Source organism: Piliocolobus tephrosceles, chromosome 18 (genome assembly GCF_002776525.5).
Source record: "Piliocolobus tephrosceles isolate RC106 chromosome 18, ASM277652v3, whole genome shotgun sequence".
NCBI classification, from domain to species: Eukaryota; Metazoa; Chordata; class Mammalia; order Primates; family Cercopithecidae; genus Piliocolobus; species Piliocolobus tephrosceles.
Genome location: NC_045451.1, coordinates 48,537,606 through 48,551,086, shown reverse-complemented (window position 1 = coordinate 48,551,086; position 13,481 = coordinate 48,537,606). Strand labels below are relative to the sequence as shown.

Sequence of the window (13,481 nt, the reverse complement as noted above, 5' to 3'; positions counted from 1 at the left end):
TGCATTGTCTTCTTTCTCTATCTCTTTGTTACTTTACATCAGAGATTAAAAGTAGCTCCTACTACCTGTAAGTTCCTTATAAAATCTGTTGTTTTTACACCCTAACAAAAATATCACAAACTGGGTTGGGTTAAGTAGAGGCACCAAATAGTGATACAACTAAATCGTGGCCAAACGAGTTCCTTCAACATTAATTTAGTTCCTAATCTGTCATGCTGTGCAAATCCCTGCCTTCATGGAGATTATAGTCTGCTCTTTCTAATCTGTCTTCTTTGGCTTTTAGTGCTGTGGGAAGTCCCTTATTATGTATCCCATAAACCCATATCCCACACACTCAAACACACCCAGCTCATGTACGCATATAATTTTGTCTCTCAACTGATAAAGAAAGGAGTAGCAACCAAGTGAGTTGTTCTCACCTTCCCTGTATTAGTTTTCTGTGCTGTGTAACAAATTACGACACATCTATCAGCTTAAAGTAGCATGCCGTTGTTATCTCTATGGGTTGAGAGTAAGTTAGGTTAGTTTTCATGGTCAGGAGTCTGGGCACAGCTTTGCTGATTCTTCTGCTCTGGGCGTTAACATGATGAAATCAAAGCAATGACATCTATATTCTTAACTGCAGCATGGGGTCCTCTTCCCAGCTCATGCAAGTTGCTGGCAGAATTCATTTTCTTACAGTGGTGGGGCTGAAGCCCCCAGCTCTTAAAGGCTACCCACTTAGGCAGTTTACAATCTGTTTTGTTGTTGTTGTTGTTGCTGTTGTTGTTGTTTTGCTTCTTCAAGGCCAGCAGGAGAATATTTCTGCCCCTTTTGGCTAAGATGACATTTCATATAATATAAAAAATCAAGGGAGTGATAGCCCATTACCTCCTCCATTTTCTATTGGCTATAAGCAATTCTACAAGTGTGTGACTCATCAGGGGCTCCTAGAGTATGTCTGCTACACCTCCTACCAAATAATAAATATTATATCTCAGCTTACTGAGAACTTTGTCTAAGCTAGCACTATTCAAAATATTTTACATATATTTATTCATTTAATCCTCACAAAAAACTCTGGGAAGTTAGTTTGTTATTCATAGTTCACAAATGAAACTGAACCATGGAGAGTGGATTCTTGTTAGCTAAGAATATCCATCCAAAAAATAAAACAGGAGGAGACAGCAGCAACAATTGTGATGCCACACAGTCCTTCAGCTACCACACTCTCGCATCATTTCCCTTCATAACAAGACTCCTTACCTCCCTTTTCAGAGCTGTGGTTGCTTTTCCTTCTGCCCTTACCCTAAGGCTCTTTCCTGCCCTTCCTTCACATACAACTCTGCTTAGAAGTAAATGCCTTGGAGAGTCCTTCCTCCACATGCATGCACCCAGAATTTTCCCTTCTTGTACTTCTGTTTTCTTCAGAGACCTTAACACAATTTATAGTTACAACTTGATAAAACGGGAACATGCCTTTCTTTGTTCATTGTTGTATTTCCAGCATCTAGCACATGAACATTTTCAATGGAAGAATGAATGCCTGCATGTGAACTAAAGAAAGTCATGTGGTATAATGGAAAAGGTATTATTTTAGAGAGTCAAATCCTACTTTGCTGCTTACCTACTGCTAGAGTCTGAAAGTGTGTGTTTCCTCATAATTTATATGTTGAAATCCTAACTCCCATAGTGATGTTATTAGAAGGTGGAACTTTGGGAGATGATTAGATCATGAGGACGGAGTCTTCATGAAAGGGATTAATTCTCTTATAAGAAACACCAGAAATCTAGCTAGTCCCTTCCACCATGGAGGCAACAGCAAGAAGACATCATTTGTGAGTCAAGAAACAGACCCTCCCCAGACACTGAATCTGCTGATACCTTAATCTTGAGTTTTCTGGCCTCTATAGGAGTGAGAAATAAATTTTTGTTGTTTATAAGCTGCCCAGTCTATGGTACTTTTTTATTGCAGACCAGACAGACTAAGGTACTCATCTTTAGGGTTGTTGAAGGCACTCAGTTAATAATAGTCTTCATTATTGTTGTTGTCGTTTTTATGGAAGAAGAAGTAGATCAGGGCCAATGTTAAAGGGGAGGAGAGGATAAGACAGTTACCTTTTGGCATAGATATTACCAGGCTACAAGGGGGAATTAAAGATATGTTAGATACCCAGACTCGAGGACTCTCATAGCGTCCTTTCCTTCTCTAGGTATGCCCCATGCCATTAAAAAGGACATTTTACCCTTTACCACTCTAGGTGCAAGGCTCTTGGAGCAGCAGAAGCTGTCTGTCTGTTTCACAGTTCCTGACACATAGTAGATGCTGTGAAATGTTTGTTAAGTGGGAATGACTAATAGATAGTCACTTAAACACAGCTGTTCAGTGTATTACAAATGGAAACAGTGATTCATTGATTCCCACTACAGTATAACATAACCTTATTTTATCTATACAAGAACATGAGCTTGAGTTTCACTAAATAAAACATTAGTATTCATGACTGGGTACATTGGAAGTTCCCCCCCCCCACCCCCTCGCTCTGCTACACACAGAGGGAACATTAAATAAAATACAATTATAAAAGGCTCTCTTTTAAAACATACACATTCTCATATTTGCTACAACTTGTTCCAATTTTGAAAACATCACTTCTCATCGAGGCCCAGCAGAATGTCCCAAGATGTGGCCAAAGGTCCTCCACAAGTTTGTCATGAAGTAGATATACTGTGAGCATCAAACACTTCTCTAATTGTGGAGAAGCTGATGAAAGCGTGATCTGTCAGAGGCTTTATTTTTGCCTTTAGATGTCTTTATTTCAGTTATTTTTACTGATTTTGCCACAGGCTACATCTCTTCTGAGCAGGCTGCTGAAGAATCAGAAATTATAGCACTTTAATAGCAGTTCCTGTCTTTGGAATATGAAAACGGATTGATTCTTAGAAAAGGTGTCAGAATTTTAAACTGTAGAATAGTATCATTGGAAAATAATTATTGTTTTAACTAATATTGCATGAAAGCTTAAGGGAGATCTCATGTAAGCACAGTAGTTGAAACTGAATACCTGAAACCTTTCAGGAATCAATATTAATATTCTCCTTGTTTCATTTGCTTTTAACATTGCATACATCCCTCAGATACGGCTTTCCTGATTATATATGCTGAAATCCTTAGCAGCAATTATAAGAAAACCCTTTTCTCTTAGAACAAGAGAATTGTTTTCTTTCCTTAATTGGGGCCTAAGAAATTGCTTTCCTACAGTCTTATTCTAAGGAATAGCCTCCCCAACATCTGATAGATTATCTCCTCTGCTGATTTGGAAATTTAGACGGGTCATGTGGTGGGATCAGGAGGATAGTTCTCATTCTCTTGAGAACAGCAAAAGGTTCCACTTGAAAGGAGACCATTATTTTGGCCAAGTGGTTGGATTGGCTAAAAATTCTATTTGCAAAGGAAAAAGAAAAAATTATATGTACACACATACATATATGTGTGTGTGTATATAGATAATTGCATAAATGTGTATGCATGTTCCATGTATGTATATTAAAGTACATATGTATATATATGTATAGATGGATACAGAGATGTACATATATACACGTATCACAAAAGCAGTAAGTAGGAGAAAAGGACAGCTTAGAGGAAGACAGGCTTTTATTACATCTTTAAAACGCCATCGTAACAATAATGACAAAAAGCCTTCCACATTTCCATCTAAGTGCTGCTTTGTTCAGTAATATTTTCTCTCTGAAATTTACTTTGTGTTCACTTTTGCTTGATTCCACGCATACTTTTAAAACTTACTTGGAGGAAGGATGAAAGCTATGTAGGCTTACCTTGTTTTAATTTACTTTGCTTTATTGCACTTCACAAATACTGTGTTTTTTGGTAAATTGAAAGTTGGAGGCAACCCTGCACTGAGCAAGTCTATGGGCACCGTTCCATTTTTCCTACAGCATGTGTTCATTTTGTGTGTCTGTGTCACATTTTGGTAATTCTCATAATATTTCAAGCATTTTTATTATAATTATATATTTCAATATTAAAATATGATAATGTACTATTATATATATGGCGATGTATCATCAATGATCTTTTTTACTATTGTATTTGTTTTGGGGTATCACAAACCATGCCCTTATAAGACAGTGAACTTAGTCCATAAATGTGTTCTGACTGTTCACTGAGCAATCGTCTCCCATTTCTCTCCCTTTCTTCAGGCCTCCCTATTTCCTAAGACAGAGCAGTATTAAAATTAGGCCAATTAATAACCCTACAATGGCCTCTAAGAGTTCAGGTGGAAGGAAAAGTTGCATACGTCTCACTTTTCAATCGAAAACTAGAAATGATTACATTTAGTGAGGAAGGCATGTTGAAAGCTGAGATAGGCCGAAAGCTAGGCCTCTTGCACCAAATAATTAACTGAGTTGTGAATGGAAAGGAAAAGTTCTTGAGGGGAATTAAAAGTGCTACTCCTCTGAACACACAAATGATGAGAAAGTGAAACAGCTTTATTGTTGATACGGAGGAAGTTTTAGTGGTCTGAATAGAAGATCAAATCAGCCGCAATATTCCTTTACGCCAGAGCCTAATATAGAACAAGCCCCTAACTCTTTTTTATTCTCTGAAAGCTTGGAGACGTGAAGATATGCTAGAAGGGAACTTGGAAGCTAACAGAGATTAACTCATGAGGTTTAAGGAAAGAAGCCATCTCTATAATCTAAAAGTGCAAGATGAAACAGCAGTGGTTGATGTAGAAGCCGCAGCAAGTTATTCAGAAGACCTAGCTAAGATTATTGATGAGGGTGGCTGTGTTAAACAACAGATTTTCAATGTAGATGGAATTGGAAAAAGATGCCATCGGGCTTTTATAGCTAGAGAGGAGAAGTCAATGCCTGGCTTGAAAGGATAGACTTACCCTTCTGTTAGGTGCTAATGCAGCTGGTGGCTTTAAGTGGAAACCAGTGCTCATTTACCATTCCGAAAATCCTATAGCCCTTCAGAATTATGCTAAATCTATTCTGCCTTTGCTCTGTAAATGGAACAGTAAAGCCTGAATGACAGCACATCTGTTTACAACATGGCTTACTGAATATTGTAAGTCCATTGTTGAGACTTACTGCTCAGAAAAAAATATCCTTTTCAAAATATACTGCTGATTGACAATGCACTGGCTCACTGAAGAAGCTGATGGAGATGTAAAAGGAGATTAATGTTGTTTTCATATTACTAATGCAATACATATTTTGCAGCATATGGATCAAGGAGTGATCGAATAAGACTTCAACTTTCAAGTCTTATTATTTAATAAATGCATTTTCTGTGGCTGCCATCAATAGTGATTCCTCTGATGGTTCTGGGCAAGGTGAATTGAAAGTCTTTTGGAAATAATTCACCATTCTGGATGCCATTAAGAACATTTCTGATTCATGGGAGGAGTTCAAAATAGCAACATTAACAGGAGTTTGGAAGAAGTTGATTCTGATATTCATAGATGACTTTGAGGAGTTCAAGACTTCAATGGAGGAAGTCACTGCAGATATGGTGCAGATAGCAAGAGAACTAGAATTAGAAGTATAGTCTGAAGATGTGACTGAATTGTTGCAATCTTAAGATAAAACTTTCATAAGTGAGGAATTGCTTCTTATGTGTAAAGAAAGTGGTTTCTTGAGATGCAGTTGACTCTGGGTTAAGATGCTATGAACGTCGTTGAAGTAAAAACAAAGGACTTCTAATATTTCATAAACTTAGTTGATAAAGCAGCGGCAGGGTTTAAGAGGATTGACTCCAATTTTGAAAGATGTTCTGCTGTGGGCAAAATGCTATCAAACAGCATCACATACTACAGATAAGTTTTTTTTGGGAAAGAAAGAGTCAATCAATGCAGCAAATTTTGTTGTCAGCTTATTTTAAGCAATTACCATAGCCATCCAAACCTTCAGCATCCACCAACCACCCTGATCAGTTAGCTGCCACCAACATCCATGCAAGACCCTCCACCAGCAAAAAAATTATGACTCACTGAAAGCTCAGATTATTGTTAGCATTTTCAGAAATAATGTATTTTTAATTAAGGTATGTAAATTGATTTTTAGCATAATGCTATTGTACAGTTAATAGACTACAGTATAGTGATAGCTTTTATATGTACCGGGAAACCAAAAAATTTATGTGACTAATTTTTTTGCAACATTCACTTTATTGTTGTAGTTTGGAACTGAATTTGCGTGTCTTTGTGGTATGCCTGTATAACATTTTTTATTTAGCCCTCATATGAGTAGATATAGTCTTGATTATATCACAATACTTAAAAAATTATTACATATATTAGGACTTTTTTGACAGTGGTTGCAAAGAATTGTTTCCTTCAGTGGCTTTGACTTGAGGTTTTCAAGCTTGTAGGTTAAGGTTTATTACATCATCTTTAATATTTTTTCAGTATTTATTCTGAATACTTAGTTCTCACAATATTCTCAGAATAGAAACTTACATTCATTTGTTAAAGAGGGATATAGTCTCTAGCATGGGGAGATTCATTGTCCCATGTTTATCATGTTTGGCTGTTTCTGTCAATGATATTTTTACAACTCTTACTGCATCAGTTCCCAAACTATATTCTGGGGAATAGTTGTTCCATGAGATACTGATGGTTGTCCTGTGAGATGATTATAAAGTTTAAAAGTTTGGGAAATACTGTATAATTTATTCTTCAGGATTTAAAATAAATGTTAGCGTATTAGATAATACAGTAAATGAAACTACTTAACCGTATTTAGTACATGCAGCCTATATTTATTGTATGGAAGAATGCATTTCTTTTAGATGGATTTATCTATTAAAATGCCTGGTTTTCAAAACACAATTTTGGTAATATTGTCTTACTGCAATTTTGGAAATAACTTTGGAAACTTATTTGCAAAATTGTCTTTGGCATACTGCTGATCTATCTCCTTTAGGGAATCCATCCCTCTTAACAGCCTTCTTTCATTTTTATGCCTATCTTTATGTTATTCTAAAGGATAACATTTTCCCTTGTGGATAAATCTTGAGCATATCTGTAGAGTCTCCTGGGCCATCTGAATTATACTTAGTGGTAAGGAAAAAATTAAAGTTTACCTTTTAAAGAGAGTCAGTACCCTGGCTTTTATTCGTACTGGGATGCAGACTACAGGGGCATTGGGTGCTTAATCATGCAGAGTATAAGTGGCTCAATGATAACAACATAGGATAGTTCATATGCTCATTACTCTCTTATATTGTATTAGACTCCTGATTAGTGTCTCACTGTCTAGGTTGCCGTTGCTCTAAAGATCCTATTGATTTTTGTATTGGACACAACAGCTAACATAGTGTACTGCACACACTGTTTACCTTAGTAATGCTAAAAGGCTTGATAGATATTAGCACGTCTACAATACAGATCACCTTCTGCAAGCACATTCTTCCCTTACACCTATCAATATGATGTCACCTGCTCTGATTTTCTTCCTACCTCTTTCTGCTTTTTCTTAGTCTTCCTAACAGGATCTACTTTACCTCCTCATTCCTTTTACATTAGTATTCCTCAGGACTCTGCTTTAAGCCATCTTCTCTTTTGGTCAATATTCTTCGAATGTTCTCATCTATACCCATGTTTCCAACTACACTTTATTTGCTAATCGTTCCTATTTGGAAAAATATTTACCATTGAGCATCTTGCCCTATTATCAGTTACTGACATCAACATATCCAAAGCCTTCATTTCCTATTTCTAAATACTGTTTCCCGCTTGTGCCTTTTCCTGTCCTCATGTTTGATGCCAGCCTCTACCCAGTTAGCAAGCCTTATTCCTGGGAATCACCTTCCACATCTTTGTCTCATCTTTCTCAACCCCAGTTATCACTCAGTGCCATCAATTCTGGTTTTTATACTTCTCTTGAATGTTCTCCTTCCTCTCTGTTTCCACGGCCTGAACAATCTGAAAACTTGTCATCGTTGGTTCTGCTTGCTCTTGATGCTGGTTAACAGAAATCCCTGTCTTAGTCTTGCCTTTTTCCAGGGCATCCTCTACACTGTAGTAGGAGTAACAGATCGAAGGCATCTACTGGGAATTATAATCAGCATCTCCACCTGATGTAGTGCTAGAACAAACCTCCTCTGCCTATAGTCTTGTCTTTTTAAAACTAATTAGCAGTTTTCTACTTTTCATTCCTAAGTCCAAAATTCTTGATATCATCCTCACCTGCCCTCTTTCATACCACACATTTAATCTATCATCAAATTATGCTGGCTCAATCTTCGGGGTGTAATCAGAACCTAACCATTTCACGCTGCCTCCAGTGCTGTTACCCCAGTCCAAGCTACTATCATTTTATTCCTGGATTATTGAAAACTCTATATACTAGTGTGCCCAGTAGATCTTTATCTGCTAAAGCTATGCCGTCTAGTACAGTAGCCTCTAGCCACTTGAGGCTTTTGAGCACTAGAAATATGGCTCACTAGAATATGAAGTGAGATGTGCTATTAAAAAGATACACTGGATATTGAAGCATTCGTTTTCAAAGAGAATGTAAAATACCTCATTAACAATATTTTATATTGAATATATGTTGAAATAATATTTTGGATAGTTTGGATTAAAGAAAATGCATTATTGAAGTTAATTACCTGTTTCTTTTCTTTTTTCCAACATGATTAGTAGAAAAAATTGAAGTCACATATGTGACTCACCTTTATATTGCTATTAGACAGCAGTACTCTAAATATTTTTCTAAACACAGCAATCAGAGCTAACCTTTGGAAATGTCAGATCTTATCATTCTTTGGACCAACACCCTCCAAAGGCTTTCCAGCCCCCTTGAGGGAGAAGGCAGTCTGTACAGTGGGTGACAAGGCCCAGTGTGATCCTGTCCCCTTCGCTCCTCTTCCTCCCACTTTCTGCTGTCTAGCTCCAAGGGCCTCCTTGCAAGACCCAGCTGAGGGCCTTTGCATTTACATTCTCTTCGCTTGACTAACTATTTCCCAGCTGGCTGTGTGGCTTGCTTTTGCATTTCTTTCTGCTCAAATATCTCTCCTTAATTCTATTAGAGAGGCTCATCCTGATACCCTCTCTAGAGCAGCAATCATCTTACCTGCACATACTCAAGGTGAATGTTTTCTTCATGTTTTGGCTTTACTTTGAATGACTCCTCGTTTCCTGTAGAATGAAGTCCAGATTACTTAGTATTTCTCGGTGCACCATTATTATTTAGCCACTTTCTAACTCCAGCACTCACTGTTCTCAGCAACTCTCATACCATGCAGTTAGAATCACTTGCAAGAAACACAAAATAAGAAAACAGTTGATGGGTGCAGCACACCAACATGGCACATGTATACATATGTAACCTGCACGTTATGCACATGTACCCTAGAACTTAAAGTATAATAAAAAAAAATAAAAAAATAAAAAAATTTAAAAAAAGTATAATAATAAAAAAAAGAAAACAGTGGTTTAGAAAGTAGAGGTTTAAAGGATTATTATTAAATGTAAATCTATTCTTGCACTGAATTAACATGCATTCTTCTTCAAACGTTGTATGATATGCAAGGAGGACAGTTTATTTAACCCTTTGAATTCGAGTTGGCACCCATTCCTTAAAATGTATGTTAATAGTGTCCATACCAAAGACACATGATATGCTTTCCAAGAAAGAGTATACACCTTTGTAAAAGGATCTCTATGTGAGTAAGTTTTCTTTTAGTGTTTATTTTCCTTTGGAACAAAGATTATGATCAGAATTTTTCTCCTGCCAATGAAATAGGAACTATAACTTATCAATAGTTAGATACTTCATTATAAGAGAGTTAGGTGATTTGGGGAATGAACATTTCTATTTTGGGTAATCAGGAAAACGCATTATAGCTTGGGAATAAATCTTTCAGAAATGTTTATCGTTCCAGTTCATTCAAATATATCTTTTGGACAGTATTTCTTAAAACCCATAAAATTAATGGTGTATTTAAAACATTTCATTGGCATTTATTTCCTAAATCAAATTCAGCACTAGTATTTAATTGTACTGTCTGTCACAGCCTGGGGATCTGGCAGTTAAAATTATTTTTCTCTTTTAAAATAAAAATATTTTCCTCCAGGGCTAGCTTTCATATTCTTGAGTGTGTTTATGTCACACTGCCTTGCATTTCCATGTGCTGAGATCTGGAGAATCTGTCAGAGCTAATCTGGATCTGGTATTTATTTGTATCTTAAAATTATGCTGAAATTTTAATTACTCACCATGCCCCTGGCTTGGTAGGATATATGGAACTCAACTTCTGTATGTATATCAGCTATTGGAGTTAAACTTTAAATCCTTCACTACCCAAAGCAAGGGCAGTACAATAAACTTTTGTTTACTCTCTGCAGGATGCTAAATGTTATACTTACTATAGAAGTTTATAAGGCAAAATCTAAGTCCTCAAATGCAGAATAGTTCTAATCCACCGTGCCTTCTATACATGTGCTCCAGAGTGAGTAACTTTCTCTCCCTCTTCAGAGAACTTGCCTTCCACCTGTTAGTCTTAATTGAAATCTGTCTTTACGATATGAATACCTTTCCCCTTTTAATCTTTCTAAATTGAGTTGCCATTTTCTCAAGGCTCTGGAATCACAAGGACATCTATTCAAAGTTAATATTTGTAGAAAAATTTCAGACTTCATAGAGGCATATCATTTATATGACTATCTTGTCCTCACCCTTATTGTCTTTACTAAAACTCCTTTATAACATTTCTCAAAGACTTGTACTCAAGGTTGGCCATCATTTCATCCACTCCATCTCCCAGAATCATCCTGAGCAACTTTGATGTCTCCTGAAATGTTCTCCCAATGCCTTTACCTTCTTAATCCTGAAGACCTTCACCCAGTCATAAATATATCTCAGATTTGCCTTTCTTTCATAGTCTTTTACTGAAATACTCCAATACCCTTTCTAGCAATGTCTCAGTTTCACTTTTCCTTCTCTCTTCTGTTACACAGCTACCAAAGTCATGTTTTTAAACACATACCTTTTAGGTTTTTTCCTTGGCTTCAAAAATTTGATATTTCCCATTGCCTAAAGTGGCGCTTCACAACCTTCCACCATTATGGCTTACATTGAAAAAGGTAATAAATATGCGTGAGTAAACTGAGGGGGAAACTTGGACTAACCTGGGGCCTGTGGTACGTTTACTGGGCTGCTGCCATGTAAAGCATAAAGCCCAAGCTCTTTAGGTTCAGTGTCTTACTTAGGAACCTCCTCACCTTTTCCCTCCTGAAACAGTACTGGAACAAGAACTGGAGGACAGATCATTTTAGAGCCAAAGCCAGGTGTTAAATAGGGTGAGACAGGGAGGAGAGAAGCCCTTTGGACAACTGTGGCTCATTTATTGGAGAAAATGTGTAGAATGAGCCACGAAACTGTTCCACAGGAGGACAGCAGGACACTGAAGCATTTTTCTCCAGTCTGTTGTCTCTAATAAATTGGGAGTTGCACCCAGGGACAAACTGCATCTCCAGGCTGTACCTGCAGGGGAACTTGAAGTTCTTTTTGCTTCAGAGAAAGTCTTAGAGTGTTACAGGCTTAGGTTGGACCTAAGTGAATTCAACTGTAGTGGATTCAACTGTTTACCCTCTTTACTCTGTACTCATGTAGCCAAGATGATATAAAGTGGAGTATCAGAAATGTCTGGTGTAGACTTCCTCTTGTACCACTCAGATCTTGTGCCTCACATTAAGCTCCCTCTGTCTTTAACTCTTTAAAAAGTAACTGGTCATAATACTAATATATTGGAAAGAAGACAAAAATGAAAATAATAAGACTTATGACCAGACGGTTAGTGGATCAGCTATAGGCTGTGCCAGTCTCAAGCTGGTTTTAAGGATGTGGTTGGAGCTCATCATCTCCCTCCTTTGATACTCATTTCTGATTTTCTCACTCTTAGTCAGCACTTCTAGAAGTGACCCCGACCACCATTCCTGAGGAGTTTGAGCCATTGGTTGTCTTGCCCTGTCAGGTTGTCAATCACCAGGCACGAATAACACCAAGAGATGTCCCAGGGAATCCCCAGCATTCCCAACACCCTTCTGTTCATCCCTTCCCTGTTGTAGCAGTCTTATTTCCTCATGATGGTTAGGGTTCATTGATTATCCTGTCTCCTTTCTTTGCCTACTGGTCCAACAGCATGAGTAATACAAAGTAACTAGACAAAGCTTTGGCTACAATGGGGCCCTTACATTATCCGCTAGTGCAGTGGTTCTCAACTAGGGATGATTTTGCCCCCATGGGACATTTGGCAGTGTTTGGAGATGTTTTTTGTTGTTACATCTAATAGGGAATTGCTCCTGGGATCTACTGGGTAGAGTCCAGGGATGGTGCCAAACATCCGACGTTACACAGGACATGCCCCCACTAAAAAGAATTATCTAGCCCCAAATGACAACAGTGCCAATCTTGAGAAACCCTACTCTAATAAAAGTGATTCCCTGCTGGGAACCTGGACTTCCAATCCCACAGAGGCTAGAGCTATGGGGACAGAATGTATGCAGTCTGCAAGTGGTTGTTTGGGAATGATAGTGCAAAGGTTTTTTCATTCTGTCCCTTAGTTCCCAGATCCATGTATTCTAGCCATTGGGAAAATAGCACCAAACAGCATCCATTTGGTTGAGTGCATAAACCACACTGCAGAGGATAGTGTCCGAGAGTTGTCCAGTCAAAGGATGGGGAAGCTGAGACATTTATTCATTCATATATCAGAGCTTTGGTAAATCTATGAGGTGGGACATTGACATGGTGATGTAACTGTACATCAGTCATGCTGAACCCAGGTGGGTGAAAAGGGCATACAAGGACCAAAAGTATCTGTTCTATGTACAATATATTCAGAATATAAATACAGTGTATTTTTCTTTATTGCCAGTGAATTTCCAGCCGCCATACATGTGCCCTGCACATAGGTTCATATGAGTGGCTTAACAAGTTTCTGTTGAATAAGATGAAATAATTGAGCATGAATAAGCAATAAATCAATGAATAAATGAAATGTTGCCTGAAAATTTTCAAGTGTATTGAATATTTTAGTGTGGTTACCAGTGCCATCTTAAATGAAGACCCTCACGATCTCGAATCTGTGGCCTCCCTGTAGATGCCACAGCGTCAACAATCAGCATATCTTGCATTTGTTCTCAGTGTCTCTCTTTGCTGGCTTTGATTAGTTATTATCCACTTTAAGATAATATACTTGCTTTTTATGTTCAATATTCTCCTTTGCTCCTGAATGACGATTCAGCTGAAACATTCATGAAGGCATTATTTGACTTAAATTTTAAAAGAGTGATAGTATTTCAATAGGTGAAAACGGAGTGTAGAGAAGATCAAAAACAAATAAAAAAATGAGGATAAGAAATTTCTAAGTGTGTTTTCAGGTAATTATAATTAGTGTTTAGGATATATGAATTCTATATGTGGAAGTAAGAGGAAATCTTTGAAGATCTAGTTGAGTT

At 37.4% G+C, this 13,481-nt stretch overlaps 1 protein-coding gene across 1 annotated transcript in view; it reads left to right on the top strand.

The window, feature by feature from the left end:
* ASXL3 (ASXL transcriptional regulator 3) overlaps positions 1 to 13,481 on the top strand; it is a 141,372-nt gene that overhangs the window by 111,516 nt on the left and 16,375 nt on the right. The window lies entirely within an intron of this gene.